The following is a 14,089-nucleotide window of genomic DNA, read 5'->3' as shown; positions in this document are numbered from 1 at the left end:
CACCAGAGACCCGGGTCCAGCTCCCAATGAGCGGGGGCCAGCGACCGGCGTGAGCACAGACACCTGAGGGGGTGGAGAAGCGGAGCCACGCCGCGCTGCGGACGAGCCGCGTTTCTTCTCCTTCACCCGCCCACGTCCGCGCGTCAGAAGCTTCGCGGCGGGGTAGCTGCAGCCGGCGCGAGGGCAGGAAGCCACCAGGCGGTCGGCACCTGCACTCAGGGTCGGCCGCCCCACCCCCTTTCGCCCCCTCCGCGTCTCACGCCTGTCTCTTCCGCTGCCTCCCTCCGCCGCGGGCCGCAGCCCGACTCCGCCCCACTCGCGCGGCAGCCCGGATGGCTGTGACGTCACAAGACCACGCCCACTTACTATAAATACTGGCGTCTCCGGCGCCGCCTTCCCACACTCTCTGGCTCTTCGCTTGGCTGCAGTGTTTCTTTTTTTTCCGCCTTCTTTGCCTCTTCTCATCCTTTCTCGTTCCTCCGCTCTGCAGTGTGACGAGGCCGAATCCTCTCCCCACCCAGTCCTCGCCATTCTTCTTTTACCTGCGCTGTTGTTCTATTTCTCCCCTTCGGCCGCCGCCGCCACTGCTGCACAGCTGGTGTCGGTGCCGCGCTTTTCCCCCCACGTCGTCCCCGCAGCCTATGGCCCAGGCCGCCTTGGGTATTTCTGCTCAAGGTAACCACATCCCTCTTTAAAAATTCCGCCGAAAAAGAGAAGACGCTTTACCCGACTCTTTGGGCCGTTATCTCACGTGAGTACTGACCCGAGGGGTGTGGGGGCGCGGGGCTGGCCTCGGGGAGCTGCCGGGTGCCTCCAGACTGGGCCCCGCCACCCGGCTGGCGGCCCCGCAGTGCCCCGCGGCCGGCTGCCTCGAATATGGCGGACGGCGGTGTGTGTGGCGGCGGTCGGTGTCTCCGCGGCGGCGGCGCGGCGGGCTGGGGTGGCGGGCGCGCCTCGGGGCCCTCAGGCGGCCGCCTGCCGCTCGGCGGAGCAGGGGGCCACCACGGTTAAGGTGAGGGGGCGTGTGCGTGTGGGGGCGCTCTCGGGGGTCTCCGCCGGGGTTCGGCGTCGTTTCCCGGCGGCGTGCGGCCCCCACCCCTCTCCCGTGGTGCATTGCTGTTTCCGGGGAGGGGGCCGGGCCGCAGCCCTGAGGGGCCTTGGTCTGGCAGCCCCGGCCCGGAGGCGCGTTGCGACTTCGCCTCCGGGATCCCCGCGGGCGGCGCGAAGGGCTGCAACGGCCGGGGCCTTAGGTTATGAATGGAGCGGGGCGGGCCCGGCGGCGGCCTTCTGTGACAGCTGCCGGAGGAGGACGGGTTCTTGGGGGTGCGGGGAGTGCGGCCCCCCTCTGGTGGAGGAAAGTTGACGCCACTCGGGGCCCGGAGGCAGGGAAGCCCCGGTGTCAGGTAGCTAGCGAGAGGCCCTTGGCCCCTTCTGGAAGCCTCGGGGCTGCTGCTCCGCCCCCTGCGGCTCTCCTGATTGGGCCAAGTTGCCTTCACTCACCCCACTCACCTCCTGGAGCCTGAGGATTAGTCACCATGGCTTCGTTTTCCCGTCCGCGCCACGATTCCTGGGCAGTGAGAGGGAGAACGGTAGGCTTGGGTGGCTTATCAAGTACTATTTTGACTGCCAACAGGAATGATGGTGACGTGTTTTAACTCTTGCCCAAAATACATTCTGAGCGTTTGTTTTTTGGGCTACCCTGCTGGTTCGGAAACCTGAGGTCGGGTACACAATTTACAGCCCCATTGATGTTCAGACTTAACTGGATTTTGTGGTGGTGCCTTGGACCCGTTAAGGTGTTGACTGTCTTCGTGTTTCCACCTTGAAGCCCCACAGCTTGGGTGCAAACCTGAGGACCCTTAAGGAAGAGAGAAGTGCTGTGTGATCTGGCAGAAATAGGGCTAAGGATTGTCGGGCAAGGCCCTAATCTTTAATTTTTTGCAAATGTGAGAGTGCAGATGCTGGTCCAGAAGACAAAGAAGCCCTGAGGGGTTTACATTTAGTAGAAAGGTAGGCTTCTAATGATTACAGGTGATGGAATATCAGTGCCTTCTCCTGCCACTCACGTTTAACTTAGTAAATTTTCAAACATAGAAGGCGAAAGAATTACATCTTCTCCTAGATTTAACGTTTTGCTTTCTTTGCTATCCTACTATCCATTCATCAATTCATGTCGGTTTTTTCCCATGTGTTTCAAAGTCGGAGACATCAGAACACTTAACGCCTCCAACTTCAGTTCATGAGCATATATCATAGCCTAATACTGGTTATTTCTTAAAAAAAAAAAATCTTTGGATAAAATCCACATAACCTTAAAATGCACAGATCTTTAAGTATATCATTTGATGAGTTTTGACGAAAAATAGAGTTGTGTAATCCAGACCTATCAAGATGTAGAGCATTTGCCTTACCTCAGAAGTTCTCTTTTGCCCTTTCAAATGACAATCCCCCACTCTTCAGAGGCAACCAGGATTCTGATTTTTTTTTAAACCACACATTAGCTTTGTCTAAAATGGAATTATACTGTTTGCTTTCTTTTCTTTGAAAAACTTTAATTCATGTTTTTGATAGTCATCGGCAGTGCATATATCAATAGATTGTTACTTTTATTTCTTAGTGGTAGCCGATTATGTGAGTACTTTGCTTTTGTAAAATAGACTACTTTGGAATAATTTTAGATTTACAGAAAAGTTGCAAAGATAGTATAGAGCTGCATACTTCTCACCCAGTTCACATTATTAGCATCTTACTGTGGTACATTTGTCAAAACTAAGAAACTGACTTTGATTCATTACTGTTAACTGAACTCTAGGCTTTATTTGAATTTCATCAGTTTTTAATGTCCTTTTTCTGTTACGGGATAATTCAGGGTACCATGTTACATTAGTTGTCATATCTTCCCCAGTTCTCTCTGATGTGTGACAGTTTCTTAACCTTGTTTTTCATGTCATTGATAGCATAGAGAAGTAGTGGCCAGATACCCAGTAGAATGTCGCCCAGTTTGGCTTTGCTACTTTTCTCATCATTAGACTGGAGTTTGGGGTTTTTGGAGAGGATACTACATAGCGACTTTAAAAGTCATTGGTAAATGCAATGTATTTTGTTCAAATACTGATAATTTGGGGGTACTAGGCTTTGGGATAGTACTGTAAAAGTGATGGGAGGCTTGGTTTTTTTTGTGGTAGTGACCTACTGCTGACTTCAGTCAGGACTAGTTCTCTCTGTGCTGTTCACCTAGATGTAACGAGAGACATTGTCTTCAGTTAAGGAACTTGATTGCAGTGTTCATGAACCAAAGGATTTACACATACCATTCTAAATGAGAATAACTTATCTTTTCCTGTACCTCCTTTTCTCCACATTTTCATGTAACTCCTTTATGGTTTATCTCAACTGTACAAATATTTATCCTGTACGTAAATAGCTCTTTTACCCTATATGCCCCTTTTATTTTACCAAAATGTGCTTTTCATATTTTAGGGTTTTCATTTCCTACTAGTTTCTTTTGTTGTTGCTAGATGGAAATGTTTTAGAGATGATGAAAATTTTTGAATGTCTGAAGTTTACTATCCTTAATATTTTACATCACTGCTCTTTAGGTTGCATTAAGCAAAACAGTTGTGTGGATGTGGATACCTGGGGGGGGGGCAGATGAGAGTGTCTCACCCAGGATAATTATCCTATTCCTTATAAACTCTGTCTTTGCAGCATGAGTCAACTTTTAATTTATTTTTAAAATTATCTTGGTGTGGGAAGACTCAAAATCTTTGTTTTTGAGTACATTATTTGGAATCTAATGTAAGGTTATAATCACCATTGCATGTTGGTAAGGGTTCTTGACTCATCAAGAATATGTGAGCATATTTTTTTTAGTAAATTAAAAGAACCACAAGGATGCTTCTGTTCTGGTGGAGATGAGAGATGCTTTATTTTTAATTTAAAATTTTTTTGAGATGCTTTAGATATACCTAGAGTACTTGTGAAATTTCTCTGATTCTTAACCTTATAATCCCTAGTTAGATCATTTTTCTGGTTTCCTTATCACCCTTTCTAACAAATGCTGTCCGGTTATATTACTTTAAAGTAGCAACCACTGAATTATGATTTCTAAGTATAGGTGTAGCGGTTTAGTTAAGAGGTAAGAAGTCCATCCAATCAAACCATAATAGGTAATAACCATTTCTAAAACTTAGTGTTTTGTAACATGCTAAGCACTTTAACATTTGTATGTTGTTCTAGCGATAGTAAAAAGACGCGAGGTAGGTTAGGTATGAGGAAGAGAAGTATAAACTTCCAAGTGACTTACCTTAATGTATAAGGCAATTCTCAAATGTTATTTCACATTCATAATGTATTAAGTCCTCGATCTTCTTTTTGGTATGTAGTAAGATTTTCTACTTTAAGCAAAGAAGAACTTGCAATTTGGAGAGTAAAAGAAATGTTCTGGGTAGTTGCAGATTACAAATCATACTAGAACATTATACACATCAGGTTGACCAGGGTACTTGGGGAATTTTGCAGTTTCAGTCCACTGAGAAATTTGGGTTTTGGAGGATAAATAAAAGCAAAAATGAAATTAGATGAAGGCTGGAAACTGAGTAGGTGGATAAAGCATCTTGGTAAGATGATACCAGTTCTGTGAACTTTGCACTATTAAGAGCTTGGAAATTTTTACTACATAAAAAAGTACTTGGTAATATGGTAAATCCTTTGAAAACATTATTTGTGTAATGTGATTAATGAAACACTTTTAAGACTAAAACATACTCCTATAGTTAATCTATAAATCAACTTAACTTGCTTGAAAAGTACAGTGTAACATATTTTTTAATTTATGACTATTTACTACTACTTTTATTTCCTTCTTTAGGGCGAACTTTCTGACCGAGTATACAACTACCCAGAGGGCCTAGGAGAAGTGCTGTATAGAGAGCAGTTCGACTTCAACGCTGAGCCACCTTGGGAACCTAGCTGATGATAGGGGGGTTCCATCTCCTAACTTGTCCATGTAAGTATTTTCACATCTGTACGGGGGTCTTGTAAAATTGAAGTAAAGGAGAGTTCTTGTTGCTCACTTTTTTTTCTGAATTTGAAATTGTATTTACCTCTTAAAATGCAGTGATCTTTAATGTGCTTTTTAAAAGTTCTAAAATAGGGGCACCTGGGTGGCTCAGTCTGTTGGTTGAGTTCAACTCTTGATTTCAATTCAGATCATGATTCCAGGGTTGTGAGATCAAGCCCTGTGTCAGGCTCTGAGCTGAGCATGGAGCCTGCTTGAAATACTCTTTCTTCCTCCCTCTCTCTCTCTCCCCTATGTGTGCTCGCTCTCTTCTTGTACACACGCGCGCTCTCTCTAAAAATAAAAAAATAAAGGCTTGACAGTTAAGGGTTTACTGATTCAGTTTTATATGCATTGTTTACCAATCACTGAATCACTTAAAATTTATTTTGAATATATAACAAGTATTACTCTACTTAAGTATATACTGTAGACCAAGTTTTAGGAAATCTTACTAATCCAGGTTGTAATATAAGTTGTTGGAGAGTTTTGGGTGGGTTGTTTTTTATGTTTGTTTGTTTTGTTTTGTAATTTAATGTGTAGGCAGTGGCTTATTCCATCATTCAACCATTTGGTAAATTTTCAAGTATTTGGGCTTAATCAGAAAAAAAGACATTTTTAAATAGAGTAAAAGATTCTGTTCATTCTACTCACTGAAGCTATACCTCACAGCATGGTGTAGGAGAGGTGAATATTAGTTCTTGTATAGTTATGAGCATTTTGCCAGGTATAAAGTGACTACTAGAGTTTATAATTGCTTTATAAGATGACTTTATGTAATACTCAGCTGGTGAGGAAAAATTGGTTGTTTTCAGAGGACTTACTGAGGGATGATATATGTACGTCTCCTAGCTTGCTATTTTCTGAACAGATTTTCTTGGATAATTTTTGCCAGTACTTGATCTTCTATGTATGGATTTGACTTTTGAATTGAATGTCTGTGCAAAATACAGTTCCACAGTAAACTGATGTTTAAATTTGAATTTGCTGCTGGATTTGTATAGTTTATTTTAGGTTTCTTGCAATTGAAGTTTGGGTTTTGAGGTTTCGGGAGTTTTTTTTTGTTTTTTTTTTTAACGTTTATTTATTTTTGAAAGAGCACTCGTGCAAGTAGGGGAGGGGCAGAGAGAGGAAGACTGAGGACCTGAAGCAGCCTCCATGTGGGGCTCAAACTCCCCATTGTGACCCAGAGCTGAAATCAAGAGTCCGACACTTAACTGACTGAGCCACCCAGGTGCCCCAAAGTTTGCATGTTTCTGAGTTGTGCAGACACTTGGAATAACAATTGACATTTTCAGGAAAGCATAGGTTATCAGTTTAGTGTTCCTGTAGTCTGATTTCGTTAAAAAGATCGTATCGAATAAAAATGTTTTCTCTAATTAAAATGTGTTTTCAACACATTTGTAAGGCTAGAGAGTGGGGGGAATAAGTTTAATAAAATTTCTTGAAAGTTCTGTTGACTTAGAAACCTGACTAGAGGGTTTCTCCTACTGGCTTTCTCTTAGCTGTGTGAGTTTGAGCAAATTACTTTTTTTTTTTTTTTTTAATGTTTTTATTTATTTTTGAGACAGAGAGACAGAGCATGAGCAGGGGAGAGGCAGAGAGAGAGGGAAACACAGAATCCGAAGCAGGCTCGGGCTCTGAGCTGTCAGCACAGAGCCCAACACGGGGCTCGAACCCACGGACTGTGAGATCATGACCTGAGCTGAAGTTGGATGCTTAACCGACTGAGCCATCCAGGCACCCCTAAATTACTTATTTTTAAAATCTAGCTGTAACTAGATTTCAGCTGTAACTAGATTTCAGCTGTAACTAGATTTCAGCTGTAACTAGAACAGTTCCTTTAGCCCTAAACTGATACAATGATTTTTTTTTTTTTTTGAGTGTATTAACCACCCCTTGTTAATGAAGTGTGGTCTTTGGGATTAGCATCAACTACAACAGAAATGCAGAATCTCAGCCCCACCCAAACCTGACTCAATGCATTTTAACCAGGTGTCTTGTGTGCATATTAAAGAGAAGCACTATTGCTGCCATCTCAGGACCAAGTCAGTTATCTCTTAATTTTTGTTAGTCATCTGTCTGTTTCCAATATATCTGATGTTTCTCCCTCATTGGCCTGGAGATTTAACTTTTCTGGGGTGGGGACTAGTTGATGACATAGTCATGAATAGATTCTAAGATGGAAATTTAAGAACAAGCTTCATGATTTAAGGAATGTCATATTAAAACAGGCATTTAGTTGAACTCTCTAATGAAAACTTAACTTTGCATTTTATTTAATATTTATAGTGAACTTGGGAAATCCATAGTTAACACCTCCTCTGCGGGTAGATGAGTACAGGTAGAATATATTAAAGATACTTATTTCTGCAGGTTCTGACAGCCAAAGTAACTGACTTTTACTTATGCCCAGGTACAATGTGTATTATGTTGAAGGAAACTTTAGTGCTTGGTGCTTTGCTTGCAAAGCTGCAGGTCCATAATCCCTTATGTGTATAATTCTGAAATTCAAAAGTTACTTAAAAAAATTTTTTTATGACCTTCTTGTAGTAACCTAAACTGATTTGGGAACAAAAACTTGACCTGAATCTGAGCTGACTTGAGGCTCTTTATCTTATCCCATGTAGTGCCAATATTCCTAAATTTTGTTGCAAAAATATTGTGATCACAGGGTGTTGACTTCGCCTCCTGGCCATTCTAAAATCTGAGAAATTTTAAATTCCGGAAGGATCACTGGCTCCAAAGGTTCTTGAGTAGAATTAATGAAAATGGCAAGAGAAAATTTTACATTCCAGAAAGATCCTTAGATATCAATAGGAGTTTGTTATACTGGATATTTAAAATCCTATGGAGCAACAATACTGTTTGGAAAATGAGAAGTCATTAAAAAGCTGGCTTTTGTAGAAAATCCTTGCATTTGCATAGCATTGCAAAGCATATAGCTATGTGAACTCTGAACACTGTAATACTTCAATAGTTCTGTGCAGGTGGTCTGAGCTCTAGGATTTCCCTCCAGAGTTAGGTTTCTAAATCAGGTAACCATGTGAATTTTGAGATAGTTTATTAAGTATTTAGGAACTTAGGTAGTTGCTTATATAAGAGCTTTTTCTTTGAAAACTTTTCTTTAGAATATATGTATGATGTAATATGTGAGCACTGTAAAGATATTTGACAGGTGTTTTAACACTAATAGTATCTAAAATTAATGAAGGGCCTCTAATTGTGGAAAAGCTTTTGCATGCCGTTAAAAAAAAATCCTTAGAGCTTTATGCTGGAGTGGATTTTTCAGTGGGCTAGATTCTCAAGTTATTTTAGCCAGAGCTCCATTTTGTAATTAATAAGCCTGATGGAAAAATCTGAAGTAGGCCTTTCCAGAAAACTAAATTCTCTTCTAACCAACTGCATTTTATTAGCAGATCTGGTGATGAAGTCAGATTGAATTAATCATTTCCTTACACTTTTTAGTAAGTTGTATCTAAATCTAGAAAAAGGTTACAGTTGATTTGTTTAAATGGGCTCTTAAAATTTGTGTAAAATATTTTATGTGGTTGTCAGTTGACTATGTTCATGTAGGAACTTAATAAGAATCATTAGCATTTTGTTTTTTATGAAAAAAATTTTTTTTCATGTTTATTTTTGAGAACGTACTAGTGGGGGAGGGGTAGAGAGAGGGGGGACCCAGAACTTGAAACTGGCTCCAGGCTCCTAGCTATCGGCACAGAGCCTGATGCAGGACTCAAACTCAAGAACCACAAGATTAATGACCTGAGCTGAAGCTGGAGGCTTAACCGACTGAGCCACCCAGGCACCCTGAATCATCAGCATTTTAAATATCCATGTTCTGTCTCCTGATTGGTAATATTTACATATGCCTTAATAGTACCCATCCTACCTAAATTAGAATTATTGTAACTAAGGGAAAAATGTTCTGTATGTATGTACTAGTATTGTTTCTTCGTGTTTTGCTGTTAATTGTCAGTAGTAAAGTCAGGTTTTTGACTTTGGAAAAAAGTTTGGTTTTGGTAATTTACAGATTTTGTGATGAAAGCAAATTCAGCAGAACACTCATTAATGGTTGTTAGTGTCTTTGACAAAAAAAGTCAAATAAAACTATCCTTGAAATACCAGTTTTTAAGGCATATGTATCCCCTGGCATACATAAAATAGTGTTTGATGGTTCTGCACTGCTTGTGTAAATTAGTGGAAAAGTATTCTGTACAAGAACAATGTGGAAATATGCTAATGGATTAAACAGCATTTGGGGAACGTGGATTTTTTTCCTTTGAGCAAATTTAGAATCTTCTCTGGGAGAACCAAAAAGATTGGAAAGCAATGTAGACCAATTTTTAAAGGGCATAAAATGGTTCTTGCATTTATCACAAAAGACAGTTGAGCCAAGAGAATCAACAGTGGCTACCAGTCTGTGTGTTCCATTATACTCTTTTCACCTGGTGTTATTTCAGAGTTTTTGAGACTCTTAATCTAGCCCCCTGAAATTTTGATACTCTTAATTTCTTTTTGTTTTTTTATTTTATTTTATTTTATTTTTATTTTTTTTAACGTTTTTTATTTTTATTTTTGGGACAGAGCAAGACAGAGCATGAACGGGGGAGGGGCAGAGAGAGAGTGAGACACAGAACCGGAAGCAGGCTCCAGGCTCTGAGCCATCAGCCCAGAGCCCGACGCGGGGCTCGAACTCACGGACCGCGAGATCGTGACATGGCTGAAACGGGACGCTTAACCGACTGCGCCACCCAGGCGCCCCGATACTCTTAATTTCAAATAGGAGTAAATAAGTTATTTGTACCTTGCATGCTATAAAATCTAGGTAAATAGTAGGCTGCTTTAGGCTGACTGTCGTTCAGATAAGCCTAAAGAGGCTGTTGCAAGTGAAGTGCTCTCATATTGGTAAGGCATAGGAAGACGGTATTTTTTGTCCTTCCCTTTCATTCCAGGGTCATCCATGTACACTTAAAAGATTTATCACAAGCTAACTGAAGCAAAGATTTACCCATCCTTTATTTTAATGAATAATGTGAAGAACATTATGAAAGGAATAGAAAATATTTGTACTGAGTTACAAGGATTACACTGATGACGTTCAGCCTGCCTCAGCCATATTCAGCCACTATGAGATCAGAGCTTAAATGCCTAGAACTAACTGACTTGGAGAAGGACCCAAGAGAACAAATTCTTATTGAATGCTCCTCTCCAAACTTTTTTTTTTTTTTTTGCCTTTTCATTATCTTATGTAAGCATGCATTTTAAATCTCTCTTCAGAATTTGCTGTGGAGTTTGTTACTTTGTTACTTTTTGTGCCCTTACAGTCTAGCTCTGTAAGCTTGTGAATTGATCTTTGTTACCTTGATCAAAGTTACTTGGAGGTGGTGAGCTTTAAAAGTTAAAACTAACTTTAAGATTCTCAGTTGCAGGTGCCACATTGTGAGTGCTGGGGAGTTATATGTGGCTAATGGCTATTATTTTGGGCAATGATAAAGAAAATTGCATTTAGCACAGAAAGTTCTATTGGACAGCATTGTTCTAGGGTATTGTTATTTTTGGTTTTTGGTTTTGTTCCCCATAGGAACTATTGAATTTTATTCAGCAGTCTGTATGTAGCATGGGAAAACTGACTTTCCTCAATTTAAGGTCCTGCAGTTTTTTGGTTTTTTTTTTTTTCAACGTTTATTTATTTTTGGGACAGAGAGAGACAGAGCATGAACGGGGGAGGGGCAGAGAGAGAGGGAGACACAGAATCGGAAACAGGCTCCAGGCTCTGAGCTGTCAGCACAGAGCCCGACGCGGGGCTCGAACTCACAGACCGCGAGATCGTGACCTGGCTGAAGTCGGACGCTTAACCGACTGCGCCACCCAGGCGCCCCTGAGGTCCTGCAGTTTACCACCTATACTAGATTATTTATTTGTATATATTAACCAACATTATAGGTGCATATTTTAGGTTTTCTTCTTTTCTCATTGATGTGAACTGTTATGTATTATAAGTCAGACTAATTTTAAACCTCTTCTTAAACTATTTGTATTTAGTATATCCATTCTTTTAAATTTACATCCAAGTTAGCATATAGTGCTGTAATGATTTCAGGAGTAGTTCCGGTGATTCATCCCCTGTGTATAACACCCAGTGCTCATCCCAAGTGTCCTCCCTTATGCCCCTTACCCATTTAAGCCCATCCCCCCACCCACAACCCCTCCAGCAACCCTTAGTTCTCTGTATTTATTTAAGAGTCTTATGTTTTGTCCCCCTCCTTGTTTTTATATTACTTTGCTTCCTTCCTTTATGTTTGTCTGTTTTATATCTTAAATTCCTCATATGAGTAAAGTCATGTGATATTTGTCTTTCTCTGACTAATTTCGCTTAGCATAATATTCTCTAGTTCCATCCACATAGTTGCAAATGGGGTATTATTAACATGAGTAGTATTAGCTGTAATAATCTTAAAACATTGACTAATAAACATAAAAATTACGCATTCTCTTCTTTCTCCTTTCATTTAATAAAAAATTTCCTTTAACTGTAGGGGCTTTTCAGTTTTATATTTTGAATTCTTTATCATGCTGTTAGGATGTAATTCCCTACTATGATTTTATGTGCTTATGTAGACAAATTAATATTAGGTTTATGTTGAATATGTGATTTTTCATCTGTTTGTTGGCTTTTTACTGCAAGGACCCTCTGATATCCTAAAGAGCTCCTAAATAAGTATAGTTCTTGGGGCGCCTGGGTGGCGCAGTCGGTTAAGCGTCCGACTTCAGCCAGGTCACGATCTCGCGGTCCGTGAGTTCGAGCCCCGCGTCGGGCTCTGGGCTGATGGCTCAGAGCCTGGAGCCTGTTCTGATTCTGTGTCTCCCTCTCTCTCTGCCCCTCCCCCGTTCATGCTCTGTCTCTCTCTGTCCCAAAAAAATAAATAAACGTTAAAAAAAAAAATTAAAAAAAAAATAAGTATAGTTCTAGGTTCTAGATGAACTTCAGTTCACCTACGTTCAACATGACCAAACATGTTATCTTAGGCATGACCAAAAGTAGGATGAAATGCTTTAGTACGTTCAACATGGATGATCTAACAAAAACCATCCCCAAATAATACTCAGTGAGGTATTTGCTATCCTAAATTCATGAAGAGCTCCCACAAGAAAAAGCAAAAAACAATGGGAAAATGAACAAAAGACTTGAAGACCTTTTTTCACCAAAAACTTAGCAGTTCCACTTCTAGTATGTAGCCCTAGACCAGTGCTACTTAAACTGCCAGCCAGCAAGCTAGACTCTTGCACTACAGTACAGTTTGCATAGCACTGCCCTTAGGTACATAAGTAATAGAAGTTAGGTCATAAATAACATAAAGAATACAGCAAAAAGTGGGAAGTAACCCATAGATCAGTTCAGATAAATAAATGGCATACCTACACAGAATACTACCCAGAAATGAAAATAAATGCACTTTGGTTATGTCTATCTGCATGGGTGAATTGAGACTAAAGTTGAGCAAAAGAAGTCAGTCATGGTAGAAGAATAGCAGGGATGCTATTTATAGTTCAAAACCAGTAAAGCCAATGGTTTAGGGGCACATAGAACAATAAATATTAAATAACAAGGGAATGATGATCGGAAAAGCATGAACATGTTTATTCTATGGGAGATGCAACCACTGCCACCTGGGAAAGCTGTATAGGGCTTCTAGGGTATTCTCTTTCTTAACCTTGTATTTGTTGCAATAATTGTATTACACGTGTGTTTTATATATGATAATTAAGGTTTCTTCTTGGAAAGATGACTGAGATCTGCTCTAAGGTAATCAAAATAGTAATTAAGTGCATTTATTTATAGAGTTATTCTGTACCTGTACTGCACCTGAAAAGCTTAGAAAGCATGAAGTTACTATGGTTGTAAATTTCCTGTTCATGTGGATTACAGTAGTTATCTTTAATGTCACTACATCTTTTTTTTTTTTTATTTTTTTTTCAACGTTTTTTATTTATTTTTGGGACAGAGAGAGACAGAGCATGAACAGGGGAGGGGCAGAGAGAGAGGGAGACACAGAATCGGAAACAGGCTCCAGGCTCCGAGCCATCAGCCCAGAGCCTGACGCGGGGCTCGAACTCACGGACCGCGAGATCGTGACCTGGCTGAAGTCGGACGCTTAACCGACCGCGCCACCCAGGCGCCCCAATGTCACTACATCTTAATTACCAAAAGGCCTTTAAGTATTTTACTTGAGTGAGGGTACATACACTTCTTCCAGAAAAAAAATTAATCTTTACATCAGATAGTCAAGACAGATTTTTTAAAAGGCTAATCTTGTCAATTCCACATGTAAAAGTATATGGTATGAAAATCCTGTATTTTGTTTTCTGATTAAGACATATTTTAGAATTGTGAGACCTTTCACATGGCAGCCTTTACCTAGGCATTTCAAACTTAGCCCGTTGAGCTCATTTCCTTTAGGGTTTTTCTCCCCCACCCTTAAATATCTCCTGTTCATTTTTGCTTTTGTCTTTTAAAATAATTCTTCAGCAGTCACCTTTAATATTCTTTTTCTAGGGTTATTTGGGTTTTCTTTTTTTTTCCCCCACCTTATCACCTGAAAAATAAGTTTGAGGGTGCCTGTTGTCATTACTGGCTTTCCACTTACTGTTGATAAAAGCATACTCTGTCCTGATTATCCTAAGTACTCTGTGTAGGTTATTGTTATTCTCCATCACTTATTTTTGGTCCAGTATGGCAAAAATCCATATTGCCTTTGCACAGTTTATTGGAACTTCCTCCCATTTCCAGTATATAGCTTCCTGGCACTGTTTTTGGTGGTTTGAACCTACTCCAGGCCTCCCGTCTATAGTGCCAAAGTCATCCTTCAGAATCCTCTTCTAATACTCTCCTGCCCAGTTATTTCTAAAGTTATTCTGTGTGGTAAGTAACATTTCTATCAGCGGTAGGATACAGAGGTGACCTTGACAGCATTGTGTCTTTTTAAGCTGTTAGCTGAGTTTTAAGTCATCAATTGACTATGTTAA

The 14,089-nt window shown here is 40.6% G+C and overlaps 1 protein-coding gene across 3 annotated transcripts in view; it reads left to right on the top strand.

The window, feature by feature from the left end:
* The first annotated feature begins 374 nt into the window (after positions 1-374).
* AZIN1 (antizyme inhibitor 1) overlaps positions 375-14,089 on the top strand; it is a 31,840-nt gene continuing 18,125 nt past the window's right edge. Inside the window, exons 1-2 of one of the 3 annotated variants that reach the window (XM_040494159.1) lie at positions 375-751; positions 4,871-5,008. The gene's annotated coding sequence lies outside the window, so the exon portion shown is untranslated. The remainder of the gene's footprint in view (positions 752-4,870; positions 5,009-14,089) is intronic. The other 2 variants (XM_040494158.1, XM_040494160.1) reach the window with 2 other exon arrangements.

Source organism: Herpailurus yagouaroundi, unplaced genomic scaffold, assembly GCF_014898765.1.
Source record: "Herpailurus yagouaroundi ecotype Mexico unplaced genomic scaffold, PumYag 186, whole genome shotgun sequence".
NCBI classification, from domain to species: domain Eukaryota; kingdom Metazoa; phylum Chordata; class Mammalia; order Carnivora; family Felidae; genus Herpailurus; species Herpailurus yagouaroundi.
The sequence above is the reverse complement of the archived record's forward strand: the minus strand, read 5'-3'. Positions and strand labels throughout refer to the sequence as shown.